Source organism: Solanum lycopersicum, chromosome 5, assembly GCF_036512215.1.
Source record: "Solanum lycopersicum chromosome 5, SLM_r2.1".
Taxonomy (NCBI): domain Eukaryota; kingdom Viridiplantae; phylum Streptophyta; class Magnoliopsida; order Solanales; family Solanaceae; genus Solanum; species Solanum lycopersicum.
Genome location: NC_090804.1, coordinates 29,438,497 through 29,455,151, shown reverse-complemented (window position 1 = coordinate 29,455,151; position 16,655 = coordinate 29,438,497). Strand labels below are relative to the sequence as shown.

The window sequence follows — 16,655 nt, the reverse complement described above, 5'->3', positions numbered from 1 at the left end:
AATATAGATAAATCCCAAGGTAAAGCAACTAGGTGCATCACCTAGTTTGACCTTTTGAGGTAGTTGATGTGCATAAGTAGGTCCATCACCTACTTGACCAATTTGTGGCTGAAAATGGACCCCAGAAAAGAAAGGTTCTAAAGAATATTTTTGTGGTCAATAAAGCTCCATATATATCCAATATGATCAGATATCCTTTACCAATTTTAACACATAAAAATAAGAATTAACTCCAATTCTCTCTCTCTCTCTCTCTCTCTCTCTTTTCTCTTAAAGATTAAACCAGCAACCTTAAAGTTTTCTAGGGTTCTTGAAGAAACCCTCATATCTGCAAACCAAGGTAAGTGAAAACTCATGGATTTAGCTTAATTCTCCCATGGATGATAAGGAGACATGTTATACATGCTCTAATATAACTACAAAGGCAGAATATTTCAAGCAGCTACTGCTCAATTCCTTAGTTATTGAAATACCTTTCTTTCTTCTTTGGTTTAAGTGTGAAGGGAAGCATAAGTTCTAAAAGAATTCAAGTTATAAGGAGAAGTTGCCGAAATTGAGGTAAGGTGACTGCTACATTTTTGTCTTCCTTGTGTATGAGTTTGAGTGAGGAATTAGAGTTGTGCTGTCATGAAGAACTAAAGGGGGTGGTGAGTTCAATAGTTGGTTGTATGATAAAGAATATTTGGGGCTGTTCTATGTGTATTACTGTTGGCGCAAGTTGGTTGATCTTGGGGAAATGATGTATAATGTATGTGATGGATAGAGAATGAGGGTGTGGTGATACACATTATGTTGAGGGATCTATGGTCTCATTATCTGTCAAAGTTAGCTACTGTTTTTCGAGGCTCATGGTGTGATAGCTGCTAATTTTAGTTTGCCATGACTTAAATTGTAGAATAAAACCATAAAGGGGAGGCTGAATCATAATTGTATATCACTATGAGGATAAGGTATGTAAGACTATGAAATCTGATACTTGCGATTAATACCAATGAAGTGAATCTCATAAAATCTATTCCTAGAAAAGGAAACATAGTTACAACGTACTGTCTCCAAATAGCTAACAAAATTTCCCCCCTCTCTATAGTGCATAGAACTACTTCTTTATATGTTCACTATCTTGTACTTGTGTAATTATTCACCCCCGGGCTGGTATAGAAATGGTATTATCAAAAGCAAGTCTGGTGAATCCTCCTATTTGTTGTTTGAAGTCAATTGTGTCATTAAGCTCTTAAATAATGTGTTTATGTTACATGGATCCTTATGTCATTGTTATTGCCTTTAAGTATTTTTTTTCATGTCTTCTATTACTGGCCTGTACTTCCATATCTTCAAAATTATTATGACCACCAAATAACATAATAAAAGAGTTACGATTCTCGAAAAAGCGATCCCAAAAGTTTTACAAAGTGATAAACAACAATCTCAAAGATTAAAGAATCTAAGTGATGAAATCTATATAATTACGAGTGGCAGCCTAGGCGCGAAAGCCTGGAATGGGTCAATCCCAAGTAGTACATAAGGGTGGTAGCTTAGGGGATAAAGTCTATCATGGGACGATACCAATTGGTATAGAAGGGTGGTATTTAAGTGGCGAAAGCCTAGCATGGACCCATCCCAAATTGTGTAATTATGAGGACTGCATCAAAGGGGCTAATATACCTAGCATGGGTCATCCTCTTCTACCACTGATTAGCTGGTCACTTGTATCACATGCCCTACAAAGATTATAACATACAGAAAAGTAAAGAAAATAATGTAACTTACATGATCTCACAAGAGTAAGCAAAAGTGGTCTTTTCTCATGATCTATGCACTCATATGTTGATACTTGATTTCATTTGAGCCCTCTTATTACATATGCTATATTGCCTTACATAATCAGTACATTTTTTTGTACTGGCGTCCCTCACGGGGGACGCTGTATTCATGCTGCAGGCACATGTAATCCAACTAGTAGACCTTCTCAGTAGGAGCATATGACACTGTGCAACTTTTGGTGAGCTCCAGGTTGATTTGAAGCTTTACTGAGTCCTTGGTAAATTCATGTTGGTATTGTATTATAGTTGTGTCTTAAGGTGTTGTGGCCTCAATGGCCAAGTCTTGTATATAAATATTTGGGTCTACTTATGTGGTTTTTATCGTTGTGTCCTTTATGAACTTGTCATGATTGTTATAGTTATATCCAAAGTAAGAACAGACTTCAGGTTGGTTCTCTCGGGACCTTAGGGCTTCGGGTGTCTGTCCATCTTAATTGTTTTTGAGGCGTGACAAAAGTGGTTTCAGAGCAAGTCATACTAGGGAGTCTACAAAACTGTGTCTGTGTAGGGTCTTGCCTATGGATGTGTCGTGCACCATATCTATAAACAGGAGGCTACGGGACATGTAAGATTTGTCTCATTTCTTAGTTAGTGCGATAGAACCAATGTTGTAGGTGAATTATATTTAATTTCTAAATTGTTTTGTTATAACAAAGATGCTGGTTACGAGAAGGAGTAAAATTATTGGTAAGAGAGTAGATGTGGCTCCCTAAGAAGGGACCCAACCAACCACCACTAAGTCAAGCTGTTCAAAGTGCATCTCAAGATGAGTCTCTATCGCAGACTTCCCCGACGCCTCCATCTCCTGAAGAACTAAGGAGGGAAGATGAACCTCAGGAACATCCTATTAATGCTACCGAGCAAGATTTGAGGAATGTACTCCAATTATTAACTCGTATAGTGGTGTAGATAGAGCAGCTGGAACACTGATACATGATTTTCTTAACTTGGACCCTCCATCACTCACCAAGTCAGATCCTAATGAAGGATGCAAGACTTTATAGATCAGATAAATGAGTTTTGGATATTATGCATGCTAGTGGTATAAAAGCACTTGAGCTAGCAGCATATAGATTATGAAGCTTTGATGTAATCTAGGGGAATATATGCACCTTCAGCTACGTGGAAAGAGTTCAAAAAGGCATTCCTTGAGCATTATCTTCCATTGGAGATCTGAAAGGCCCATGCGGATCAGTTGTTAAATCTCCACCAAAGAGGTATGAGCGTGAGAGAGTATAGTCTCAAATTCATTTCCTTAGCAAGATATGCTCCTAATGTAGTAGCTACCACGGAGGATAGAGTTCATCGATATGTGGATAAATTAGAACCATATTTAGTTGGAGACTGTACCACTGCTTCATTGAATAAAGATATGGATATAGCAAGGATGAAGGCCTTTGGGAAAAAGTTAGAGGGTAAAAGGCTCTTAGAAGGATACAAGAGTTAGAAACAGGGAAGTACGAGCCAATCAAGGCCTCTTCGACAGCCTTGTAAACAGTGTGGGAGGAATCATCCGGTGCATGCAGGTTTAGGACATATGTTTGTTTTTAGTGTGGCGCACCAAGGCATATATGAGAAACTGCCCTCATAGGGGCATGGGTGGCGTTGCACAGCCAACTAGATCAGTTGTTGCATCAAACTCATCAACACCGTCTTTGGGTAGGGGGGTACAGATTCCTAGAGGTTGTGGTAGCGGAACTAGGGGAGTAACAAGCTCTAGTGGATGTCAGAATCGTACATATGCACTAGGAGATCGACAAAATTAAGAAGCCTCGCCAGATGTGGTTACAGGTACATTGTCCATCTTTTCACATATTGTATATGCATTAATTGATCCGGGGTCTACACTATCATATGTTACACCGTTGATTGCTGGAAAGTTCAAAAGAGCATCAAAATTATTTCCGAAGCCATTTGAATTGTCTAAACCAATTGGTGAGTCTATTATAGCTAGAATTGTTTATCGTAATTGTATTGTAACTGTTTGTAATCATAATACATTGGCTGACCTTGTTGATCTAGACATGGTAGCTTTTGATGTTATATTGGCTATGGATTGGTTAGCTTATTATTATGCCACGGTAGATTGCCGAACTAAGATAGTGCATTTCTAGTTTCCAAAAGAGGTAGTACTCGAATGTAAATATAGTATTGGGGCGCAAAGAGGTAAATTTATTTCTTATCATAAGGCAAAGAAGATGATTTCCAAAGGATACATATCTCATATGGTTAGAGTAAAAAATTTAGATGTGGAGTCACCAACCCTTCAATCCATTTCGGGGTAAATGATTTTCCAGATGTGTTTCCTGAATATCTTCATGGTTTGCCTCCATAACGTGAAGTAGAGTTCGGTATTGATGTGCTTCCAGATACTTAACCTATCTCAATTCCTCCGTATAGAATGACTCCGGCCAAACTACGGGAGTTGAAGGAGCAATTAAAATATTTCTTAGAAAAAGGATTCATAAGGCCTAGTATGTCCCCATAGGGAGCACCAATTTTATTTGTACGCAAGAAAGATGGATCATTAAGAATGTGTATAGACTACCGATAGTGAATAAGGTAACAATTAAGAACAAATATACCCTCCCTAGAAGTAATGATTTGTTTGACAGTTACAAGGTTCTAGGCGTTTTTCAAAGATCGATCTGAGGTCAGATTATCACCAAGTGAGGGTCATGGACAAAGATATACCCAAGACAGATTTACGAACACGGTATGGTCATTTTGAGTTCTTAATCATGTCACTCGGGCTAACAAATGCACCAACAACTTTTGTGGATTTGATGAATACGGTGTTCAAGCCATTTTTAGATGTGTTAGTGATAGTGTTCATAGATGACATGTTTGTGAATTCAAGATTGGAAGAGGATCATTCTAATCACTTGTGGTAGGTTTTACAAATTCTTTGTGATCGTAAACTATAAGCAAAGTAAACTCTAAATGTGAGTTCTGGTTGAAATTTGTGGCATTCTTAGGTCATATTGTATCCGAGGAAGGAGTAAGGGTTGATAACCAGAAAATAGAAGCTGTGAAAAGCTGGCCAAGACCTACAACACCTACAGAGATCCGTATTTTTTTTATTGGAAGGTTATTACAGAAGGTTCGTTGAAGGATTTTCTTCCATTGCTTCACCGTTGACAAATCTAACACACAAAGAAACCAAGTTTCAGTGGAGTGATGAGTGTGAAAGAAGCTTCAAAGAGCTGAAGAGTAAATTAACTTCTACACCTGTGTTGGTACTTCTAGAAGGCACAGAAGGCTATGCAGTGTATATTGATGCTTCGGGAGTGGGCTTAGGTTGGGTATTGACTCATCATAGTAAAGTTATAGCTTATGTCTCAAGCCAGCTGCGTCCACATAAGAAAAATTATCCAACCCATGATCTAGATCTAGCAACAATTGTGTTTGCTTTGACGATATGGCGCCACTACTTATATGTAGTTCATATTGACATTTACGCTAATCATAAGAGTTTGTAATATATCTTTAAGCAAAAGGAATTAAATGTGAGGCAGTGAAGGTGGCTGGAGCTATTAAAAGATAATGACATTGATATCTTGTATCATCCCAGTAAAGCAAATGTAGTAGCTGATGCTTTAAGCCGTAAAATACTAGCAAGTACTTTTGGGTAGTCTGTGGATTGACAAGGAATAACTAAGGATCTATGTCAATTAGCTAGTTTGGGGGTTTGCCTTCATGAATTGTAAGATGAAGGGGTTATTGTGCAAAATGCGGCAGAATTCTTATTAGTAGTGGAAGTGAAAGAGAAGCAGTGCACTGATCCTATTCTTTTACAGCTTAAGGAGAATAAACAACATGGTTTGACAAAGGCAAGAGGGAGTAGTTCGATGTCAAAACAGATTGTGTGTACATAATGTAGATGAACTAAGAAAGAGGATCATGATGGAAGCATCATTTAAGATATTCTGTTTATTCGGGGTCAACTAAAATGTATCATGACTAGAGAGAAATGTATTGGTGGGGGGACATGAAGAGGAGCATTGCAGAATTGGTGGCTCAGTGTCCAAATTGTCAACAATTAAAAGTAGAGCACCAGAGGCCAGGAGGTTATATGAAGCATATAGAACTTTTTATTTGGATATGGGGCATGATCAACAGGGATTTTGTCACTGATTTGCCTCGCTCATTCCAGAAGTTTGACTCCATATGGGTAATAGTCGACATACTCACCAAAGCAGCACACTTCTTGCTGGTGAAGACTACTTATACAGTTGAAGAGTATGCGAGGTTGTACATTAAAGAGATAGTTCAACTACATGGAGTGCCAATCTCTATAATATATGATAGAGGAGCGTAGTTCACTACAAATTTTTAGAAGTCGTTCCAAACGAGTTTGAGAACAAAAGTGAATTTAAATACAACCTTTCACCCTTAAATGGATGGCCAGGCAGAACGTACAATTCAGACACTTGAGGATATGCTGCGAGCTTGCATATTAGATTTCAAGGGTAGCTGGTAGATCACCTACCTCTTATTGAATATGCTTATAACAATAGCTACCATACGAGCATTAAAATGGCACCTTATGAAGCCTTATATAGTCGAAAGTGTAGATCACTAATTGGCTAGTTTGAAACAGGTGAAACTGCCTTATTTGGGATAGATCTTGTTCATCAAGCTATGGAAAAAGTCAAAGCAATACATCAGCGGCTAGAAACAGCTCAAAGTCGATATAAATCATGTGCGGATAATAGAAGGAGAGGACTAGAGTTTTCTATAGGGATTGGGTGTTCTTCAAGGTGTTTACAATGAAAGGGGTAATGTGGTTTGGTAAAAAGGGAAAGTTGAGTCGACGCTATAAGGTCCATAAAATATTATTCGAAAATTCGGCCAAGTAGCCTATGAGTTAGAACTACCACAAGAGCTTTCATCATTTCATCCGTTGTTTCATATCTCAATGCTACGAAAATGCGTAGGTGACCTATCTCCTGTTACTCCTACTGAAGATGTACATGTTACGGGAGATCTCACTTATGAAGAAGTACCCATTGCTATTCTAGATAAAGTTAGGAAGTTAAGAAATAAAGAGGTAGCTTCTGCATAAGTGTCATGGAGGAACGAACAAGTAGAAGAAGTTACATGGGAAGCGGAAGAAGCAATGAAATTGAAGTATCCTCATCTCTTTCAGATCCAAGAGAAAGATGAAAATGCTTAGTTTATGTGCCGACTAGTAAGTATACATCTATATGAATTATGTGATTAATTGTAGTTCTAACTTAGGCTTGAATCTGTTTGGGCTGGATAACTATGGTAACATTCGAGGATGAATGTTTTAAGGAGGAGAGGATGTAATAGCCCGTCTTATGCATATGCTTGTTCTATTCTTGAGATACGGATGGCCTTATAGTATAGATGAGGAATCATGTTCCTTATATGATTAGTGTTGGTTAAACTAGCCGGAAAGTGATGTATCGTGATATGCACGTTTCAATGTATTTATTGTAAGTTGACTCCGCTAGATGTATTTAAACTAGAGACACTAAGGTGGTAATTAAGATTAAATTTGAAAGTTAAGTTCTAAGTTGAAGAAAAAGGATGTAAAATTCATAAAATTTAATAAAATAATTGAGCTTCTTTCTTGGATTTATTAAGCTAGCAGCTGTATCACCTACTTGAGCTATAATAAAGGGCCAAAGCTTGATGGACCAGATTTAGAATTATAGTAATGGTCTCACTTGAAGCCCAAATTTATTAAAAAGAAAATAAAAATAAAAGAAAGTCCAGTACCAAAATCTGCCAAGGCCCAATATAGATAAATCGCAAGTGAAAGCAACTAGGTGCATCACCTTGTTTGATCTTTTGAGCTACTTGATGTGCATAAGCAGGTCCATCACCTACTTGACCAATTACTGGCTGAAAATGGACCTCAAGAAAAGGAGGTTCTAGAGGATATTTTTTTGGTCAAGCTCCATATATATCCAATATGAGCAGATATCCTTCACCCATTTTAACACATAAAAATAAGAATTACTCCAACTCTCTCTCTCTCTCTCTCTCTCTCACACACACACACACATTCTCTCTCCCTCTCTCCCTCTCGCTGTCTCTCTGTCTTTCTCTCTCTCTCTCTCTCTCTCTCTCTCTTTTCTCTTAAAGATTAACCAGCAGCCTTAAAGTTTTCTAGGGTTCATGAAGAAACCCTCATATATGCAAATCAAGGCAAGTGAAAACTCATGGATTTAGCTTAATTCTCCAATGAATGATTAGGGGAACATGTTATTCATGCTCTAATATAACTACAAATGCAGAATATTTCTAGCAGCTACTGCTCACTTCCTCAGTTATTAAAATGCCTTTCTTTCTTCTTTGGTTTAAGTATGAAGGGAAGCTGAAGTTCTAAAAGAATTCAAGTTATAAGGAGTTGCCAAAATTGAGGTAAGGTGACTGCTCCATTTTTGTCTTCCATGTGTAAGAGTTTGAGTGAGGAATTAGTGGTGTGCTGTCATGAAGAACTCAAGGGGTTGGTGAGTTCAATAGTTGGTTGTGTGATAAAGAATATTTGGGGCTGTTCTATTTGTACAAGAGAATGACGGTGTGGTGATACACATTACGTTAAGGGTTGTATGGGATCATTATCTTTCAAATTTAGCTACTGTTTTACGAGGCTCATGGTGTGATAACTGCTAATTTTAGTTTTCCATGACTTAAATTGTATATTAAAACAATAAAGGAGAGGTTGAATCGTGATAGTATATAAGTTTGAGGATAAGGTATGTAAGGCTATTCGATTCTATAACCATTTGGCATGAAATTTGATACTTGCGATTAATACCAATGAAGTGAATCTCATAAATTTTATTCCTGGAAAAGGAAACATAGTGGCAGCGTACTGTCTCCAAATAACTAACAAAATTTCCCCCCTCTTTGTTGTTTGAAGTCAATTGTGTCATTAAACTCTTAAATAATGTGCTTAAGTTGCTTACCTGCTTATGTCATTATTATTGCCTTGAAGTATTATTTTCATGTATTCTATTAATTGTCCGAATTTCCATATCTCCAAACTTATTATGACCACCAAAATAACATCTCAAAAGAGTTACGATTATCCAAAGAACGATCCCAAAAGAGTTATGAAATGATAAAAATGAATCTCAAGGATTAAAGAAATCTAAGTGACGAAATCTATATAATTACAGGTGGGAGCCCAAGGGTGAAAGCTAGCATGGGTCGATCCCAACTGGTAAATAAGGGTGGCAGCTCAGGGGAGAAAGCCTAGCATGGGCCAATCCCAAATTGTGTAATTATGAGGACCGCAACCCACGGGTTAATATGCCTAGCATGGGTCATCCTCTTCCACCACTGATTAGCTTGTCACTTGTATAAAATGCCCTACAAAGATTATAACGTACACAAAAGTAAAGAAAACAATGTAACTTACATGATCTCACAAGAGTAAGCAAAGGTGGTCTTCTCTCCTTATTTATGCACTCATATGTTGATACTTGATTTCATTTGAACCCTCGTATTACATATGCTATATTGCCTTACATATTCAATACATTTTTTTTGTACTGATGTCCCTTACTGGGGACGCTGCATTTCTTGATGCAGGCACATGCACTCCAGCTAGTAGACCTCTTCAGTAGGAGCATACGACACTATGATACTTTTGGTGAGCTCCAGGTTGATTTGGAGCTTTACTGAGTCCTTGGTAAATACATGTTGGTATTGTATTGTAGTGAAGATTACTCATTCAGGTGATAGAGGATTATTCCATCATTTATCTTAAAGAGGTAGTTAGAATTCATGGATTTGCATTGTCAATTATTTCATATAGAGGTGCACAATTTACTGCACAATTTTTGAGGTCATTTCTGAAAGGCTAGGGTTCAAAGGTGAACTTGAGTACGGCTTTTCTTCCTCAGACTAACGGTCAAGCAGAGCATACTATTAAAACTTTAGAAAATATTTTGAGGGCTTGTTTAATTGATATCAAAGGTAACATCCGGGTTTACCCCGTAGACATAACCGGCATCTTCGTCATTTTTAAGGTCTAAGACTAGCATCTTAGTCTCATGTCATTACATTCATAGTTTTAAAATTACAGAAAAATTTAAAACTTTCATTATAACTAGTTGGAGGTTTACATAGACCTCTACATACACATAATATATAATCATATCGAGTATACATACACCCTTCGTATAGGAAGGTTGCATAGCCTTCTACTCTTATTGTGCATACATATATATAAAATATAAATATAGTCTCAACGATTGTCTCATCTCATACAATCTACACGATTATCACAATATGGGCATAACCCTTACATCAATCAAACAAGACAACATATAGGTCATACAAAAGTATAATACTCAATTGAAAAGGGAAAGAAATGAAAGAATCTTTAAACTCAGAACAAGTCCGTAAGATAGATGGTGGCATTGACCTCGGAAGTTGAGGACCTACCCCACTTGGATGAAATGAAGAATCCAAGCCTTCAATAATGTCTCCTTCAAAACTCTTCAACGACCGGAACATAAAATGTTTGAAAAAAGAGAATAAAATGGGGTTAGTACTCCACATGTACTAAGTATGAGACCTTATGCATATATACAAGCAAAATACGCTAAAAAGGGACTCTTAGTCCAAACATGCCATTTTACCCCTTTAGGAACCTAGTGCAAAGCCAAACCAATCGTATCAACCAGCCAAACATGCTTACGATCTCAATAAGTAATACTTATCCCAACATACTTGAACCCATAATTTAATACAACCCTATTATCAAGGAATAACATTACAAGAATGAATAAGAGTCAATTATAACATAATAAGAAAGACACTACTCATGAATCCTTATCAAGTCAACAAGTGCAATGACAAAGCAATGCCACATAACCTCACTCAATCAAGTATCCTCAACAAGAAAGCATGACCAATGTCCAACTTTACATAACATAACATTTAGATTTACACTTCATATTATGTTAACATTATAACCCAAGGCATATTCATAAATGAACTAATCAACATATAGTATGAACAATATGCCAAGGTCATCATATGTATATCATATATCATCATAATATAAACATATATAAGAACCTCCTCCTAAGAGTCCCCTCAAGGATAACTAGTGCAATGCTTAGGTAGAGTCCCATAACTCTACCTAGACTAATATAGAACTTGTAGGTTATCCAAGTTAGAGTTCAAGTACTTTAATTCATTATACCTTTTGGGAACATCTTTCCCTAACCGATATAGATTACATGAGCTAGTGTGGAATCCGGTGTCATAAAACCCAACACCGAAAGTAGGCGGACTACTTGCCAAAGTAGTACCAAAAAATAAAACATAGGAACTATGTGGATCCACTAGCTAGTATTCTTATGGGGGTAACATGGTTCAAGAACTAGGAGATATAATTGGGACCCTCTTTATGCACCATGGATTATACTCTCCAATCTCAACAGTAATGTAGTGATCCTACCTTCCCTAGGTGGGAAGGGAAACTCTTCAATCTAGTCTACTCGGTGATAAGATAGAGTCCCTTTTTGAAATATCTTTAAGCCTTTAATTACCAATCATAGCTTAGTTTAGATCAAAGGGTTTATCCCTTGTAAAATCATCATTATCAATAGCTCCATAAGAATTGTATGAGTATAAGTCCTTTTATCTCAATTCATATAAGTGAGGTTAACACATTAGCAATTCGTAGCATATCAAGGATTATTGGTAGTTTTAACAATCCTATATCACATACACCTTAATCAACCTCACAACATAGTCAAGACATTTCAATTGAACATCATACCACACTATCATCCAGTATAAGTCGTACTCCAATGTAACATCATGACTTAACCACAATTAATCACAATTGAAAGTAAAGATAGAGATTCTAAGACTTACCAAGTCTTCCTCATAGTTCATAATCAAGGTCTTACCATCAAACCATAACTAAACCCATTACGGGAGTAAAATCATCACACCATGATAACCAATAAGATAACAAGGCCAATTGCGTCTCGAGAACCCAATTCAACACTAGATCATATTTTAAGACAAGATATATAGGATAATATCACAATATACTTCATAACCTAAATATTATCTCAAGAAATAGAATGATAACCATAGGATAGTTATCTAATCAATAGCCAAGACAATTGAATGATCACCATATAATATAGATCAATATCAGAACCCAGGGTTAGGGATTGAGGATCATGTTCTTCAATTTAGACGAAACCATTAAAAATTACCATAAACAAGTTAAATCACATGTTAATCTATTCAACATAACATACATAAATAATAAATAGCTCAATCCATAACTTCAATTTCGTAATTTGATGAAACCCATAAGGAAACTCAACTTTTGAAATCCATTCTGAAGGAACCCTTTGAGGAAAGAGTCTCAAAGGTGAATTAGATCCCATACCTTAATGTTTGATAACAATGTGGTGATAAATTCATCCCTTTTACATCCCCAAACCATTTTCCTTGGTAGTCTTCAATGGTGAGTTCAAGTAGAGATAGAAAGAAGAGAGAAATCAGAGAGCTTATATTTGAGAATTGTCTTAGATTAATGAGGGTTGGAAGTATTTATATTGGGTCTTGAATCAACTTAATTAGACTCCCTTAACCCCTAATTAAACCACCTATCCCCTAACTAATTAAATGAGACCAACTTAATTTAAGCAGAAAACTTGACAGTCATAGACAAGACCCCGAACAACGGGCCGTCTGTGAGTCGACAGACCCTTCCCCTTTCATCCAGCACTCTCTCGATGAGTGCAGAAATTGTTTAGACGAGGGGCTTCCACATCATGTTTAAGTATGGGACAACGGTAGAATGGACGCCCCGTTTGTCCACTCACAACCCGTCTATTGCCCTGTCGATGCACACTGCCAGGTGGTGTTGCTTCAAACGCTAGGGTCCTCTCCAAGGGCCCTTAGTCGGTCCTTGGGGAGTCGTACCAGGACGTTTCGACCACGTAACAACCTAAACACCTATAAGATACCCTTCCACCAATTTTCGTACATTTCCTACTCCTAAAAATAAGTAAAATCGGCTTAGGCACGCTAACATCCCTTTGAACCAACTTCCCGAATGTCATGGACGTTCTTGGACGTTTTGGTTCTCAAATTTTCTAAATGACCTATATTCATTTATAATGGACTTAAAAACAGTACTTACACCATATGACACCTACATTAGGCTTTACGACACATCTTGAATTTTCAAGGTGTTACATTATCCCCCCTTAGGAACATTCGTCCCTGAATGACACCAAAACTCTTTTGAAGGAAGGAATAGACTCAAGACTAGAAGCCCAACCAATCAACAACATCTAATAACATAAATCATATCATTTCAACAAGGTAATTCCAAAATCTTTAATAACCACTTATAATGCTCAAACATTTCATCATGAGGTATTTAACACACGAGGTCAATAATTGCATGAATCAATCAGCACAGAGTTCATCTTATCTACATGATACATATAATTTATAAAGACTCACTATATCAAAATGCACAATATAACTCAAAACAAGCATAAAGCAAAATTTCAAGTTTTCAAAGGCAATATTACAGTAACTTCATCGTTAATCTTTCAAAAATGCATACATTGTAAAACTTCACCCCAAAAAATCAAGAAACCTTAAATTCTAGTCATATTTATACTATTAAAAAATGACTAACCATAATTCTCAAAAATATGAGGGTAACGGGACTTCATGTCGGCCTCGGCCTCCCATGTTGCACCCTGGACTAGGTGATTCTTCCATAACACCTTTACGAAAACCACCTCTTTATTCCTCAACTTCATGACTTGCCTATCAAGAATTTAAACCGAACTTCCTCATAAGAGAGGTTATCCTTAACACCAAAATCCTCAATAGGAAGAATGGAATCGGGATCACCAATACACTTTTTCAACATAGAAACATGGAAAATCGGATGAACCGAAGCCAATTCACTAGGAATTTTCAATTCATAAGCAACCTTACCAACCCTTTGAAGGATTTCATAGGGACTAACATAACGAGGACTCAACATCCCTTTCTTTCCAAATCTAACTACCCCTTTCATTGCTGAAATTTTAAAGTACACCTTATCACCTTCTTACAACTTCAAATCCCTTCCCCTATGATCGCCATAATACTTTTGCCAACTTTAGGATGTTTGTAACCGAAAACTTATGATACAAACCTTTGCTAAAGTCTTATAAATCAACTCAAGACCAAGAAGCGATGGCTCAGCAACTTCAAACCATCCAATAGAATACCTACACCTCCTACCATACAATGCTTCATAGTGAGCCATGAAAATGGATGAATGAAAACTATTATTATAGGCAAACTCCACAAAAGGCAAATGTCTATTCCAATTCCCATTAATATCAATAATGCACGCCCTAAGCATATCTTCAAGGGTTCTTATAGTATGCTCCGCTTGTCAATTCATTTGGGAATGAAAAGCGATTCTCAATTTCACCGTAGTACCCAACCCTTTTTGAAATGATCTCCAAAATCTAGATGTGATTATGCGCCTCGATCCGTATGATGGATAATGGAATTCCATGACGGCACACAATCTCATATAGGAAGATCCATGCATAATCTTCTACTGAATACATAAACTTGATTGGAATAAAGCGACCGAACTTAGTCCATCGATCCACAACCACCCATATGGAATCATATGACTTTTGAGTCTGAGGTAAACCTACTACAAAGTCCATATTGATGTGTTCCCACATCCAAGTAGGAATTTGGATCTTTTGTAGCAAGACACCCAACTTTTGGTGTTGACCTTTACTTTTTGGAAATTCGGACACTTAGTGACAAACTCCGCTATATCCCTTTTTAGACCTTTCAACAAATATATCTCCCTCAGGTCATGGTACGTTTTTGTCAAACCCGGATGAATTGAGTAGCGGGTCGCATATGCTTCTTCTAGGATCTGATCCCTCAACCCATCTACATCGGGAACACACAATCTCCCTTGGTACCTTAACACACCATCCTTTTCTAATGAGACTGATTCATTTTACTTGGCGAGAACCATTTTTTTCAATTCCGTTAAGGCTAGATTGATGATTTATTTGAACTAACATGAGTGACATGTACCCCTCAATACCATTCACACGGAGTCAAGCAAAGGATCTCCGAGGCCTACAAGCAATGTTCATTAAAATGGAAGTATTAGAGGACATTGAAGGTCAATAAATAAGGACATACAATGTGTTTACATTTCATCAAATTGAGAAGGAAGAAAGAAAGAGGCCATGTGTGGAAATGGCCATTTCATAAATTCAAGAATTCACAAAAGAAGGCAACCAACGAAGGCCCTTAATATTGGCAGCATGGATGACACTAAAATGAATGACACGTACCCCTCAAGACATTTCACACGGAGTCAAGAAAAGGATCTCCAAGGCCTACAAGAAATGTTCATGAAAAGGGAAGCATTAGAGGAGGTTGAAGGTCAACAAAGAAGGACATACAATGTATTTACATTACATCAAATTGAGAAGGAAGAAGAAAAGAGTCCAAGTGTGCAAATGGCAATTTCATGAATTAAAGAATTGACAAAGAAGGCAACCAAACAAGGCCCTTACCTAAGTAAGGTAAAATTGTCAAAGAAGTGTCTTCTTTATTTCCTTAGTATAAATATTAGTCTTTTATCATTTTGCAAGACTTAGACTATATTGAATATTGACTCTCAAATAGGGTGAATCTTGGGAATGCAAGGTAACTTCTTGAGTTTGATTAATTTAAGTGTTACCACTTTGTGATTCTTGATTTCCTATGATTATTCTTTCTTTGGTTGAATTTAGTTTTTTAAAGTCAATTGGGAGGTCAGGGTGTTGATCCCTTGGTTCCCATAATTTAAATAACTTGAATATTAATTCACATATATTTTTATTTATTTGTGTCTTTCATTGTTTGATCTTTATCATTTGGTATCAAAGCCTAAGTTTAAATTTGTTCTTACAAATCTGGTCTTAAGTTAAAAAAAATCTTGATTTTTTTTGGTGTTTTTTTTGACACTAGATCCTTGTTCCCTAGTGTATTTTGTTCAATTTGGAGTTGTAGAAGTGAAGTTACCATTAAAGGGTTTCAAGCTTTTCACACTTTTCAAATTTTGAAAGTGTGTCTTCTGATAGAGTAGAAATTGGAGGTTAATAATTAGTGGGATTTGTTCATGTAGTTTAAGAGAAGAAAATCCTAAAATTTGAGCCAATTTTGAGTTGATTTGAGTGTATTGGGGTGAAGTGTGTGTTCTTGGTGTACTTCAAGTTGTTCTTGAACAAGAAGAAAGAAGAAAGTACATTTGATCCAACTTTTTAAGTCATAGTTAGTCAAAAGTGTTTTTTGGGGTCCATCAGTGAAATTTTGAAAAAAAAAGAAATTCAAAATTTGAAAAAAATAATTTTTTCCACGTGGACTGACACGTCAGTAGTCACATCTGACATATCTGCCACGCCAGCGCCACACGGCATTGCATCAGCATCCAGCGTAGCAGAGAGGCAGCCAACAAGGCCCAGACGCCTAGTCAGTGCGTGGGGCTCACTTTCAAAGGATGAAATGTGCAAATTTTCCCTTGACAACCAAAAAATATTACATGTATGGGAAGGTTTTTGGACCTAGAAATTTTTCTAAGTGTCCAAACTTCTTAATTTTTTTTATGATTTTTCCAATCAACTCCTCAACTAATTAAAAATTAATTAACATATTTAATTACTTGTTAACTAGTTTTGATCATCAAATCATCCAATCAATATCTTATAAGTGATGAACTTTTTTTGAGGCTTGAAATTTTTCTAAGTGTCCAAATTCACTTCTTCTTCT

General features: G+C 36.7%; 1 long non-coding RNA gene across 6 annotated transcripts; it reads left to right on the top strand.

The window, feature by feature from the left end:
* The first annotated feature begins 203 nt into the window (after positions 1 to 203).
* Positions 204 to 15,576, top strand: LOC104647407 (uncharacterized). 6 transcript variants are annotated; one of them, XR_011221245.1, is made up of 7 exons: positions 204 to 340; positions 497 to 558; positions 896 to 950; positions 1,939 to 1,999; positions 8,161 to 8,219; positions 8,981 to 9,246; positions 9,396 to 15,576. It is a non-coding gene; the product is annotated as an uncharacterized lncRNA (long non-coding RNA). The 6 variants fall into 6 exon arrangements; XR_003246875.2 differs by having other exon boundaries at positions 1,939 to 3,611; XR_002027716.3 differs by lacking the exon at positions 896 to 950.
* The last annotated feature ends 1,079 nt before the right edge of the window (positions 15,577 to 16,655 follow it).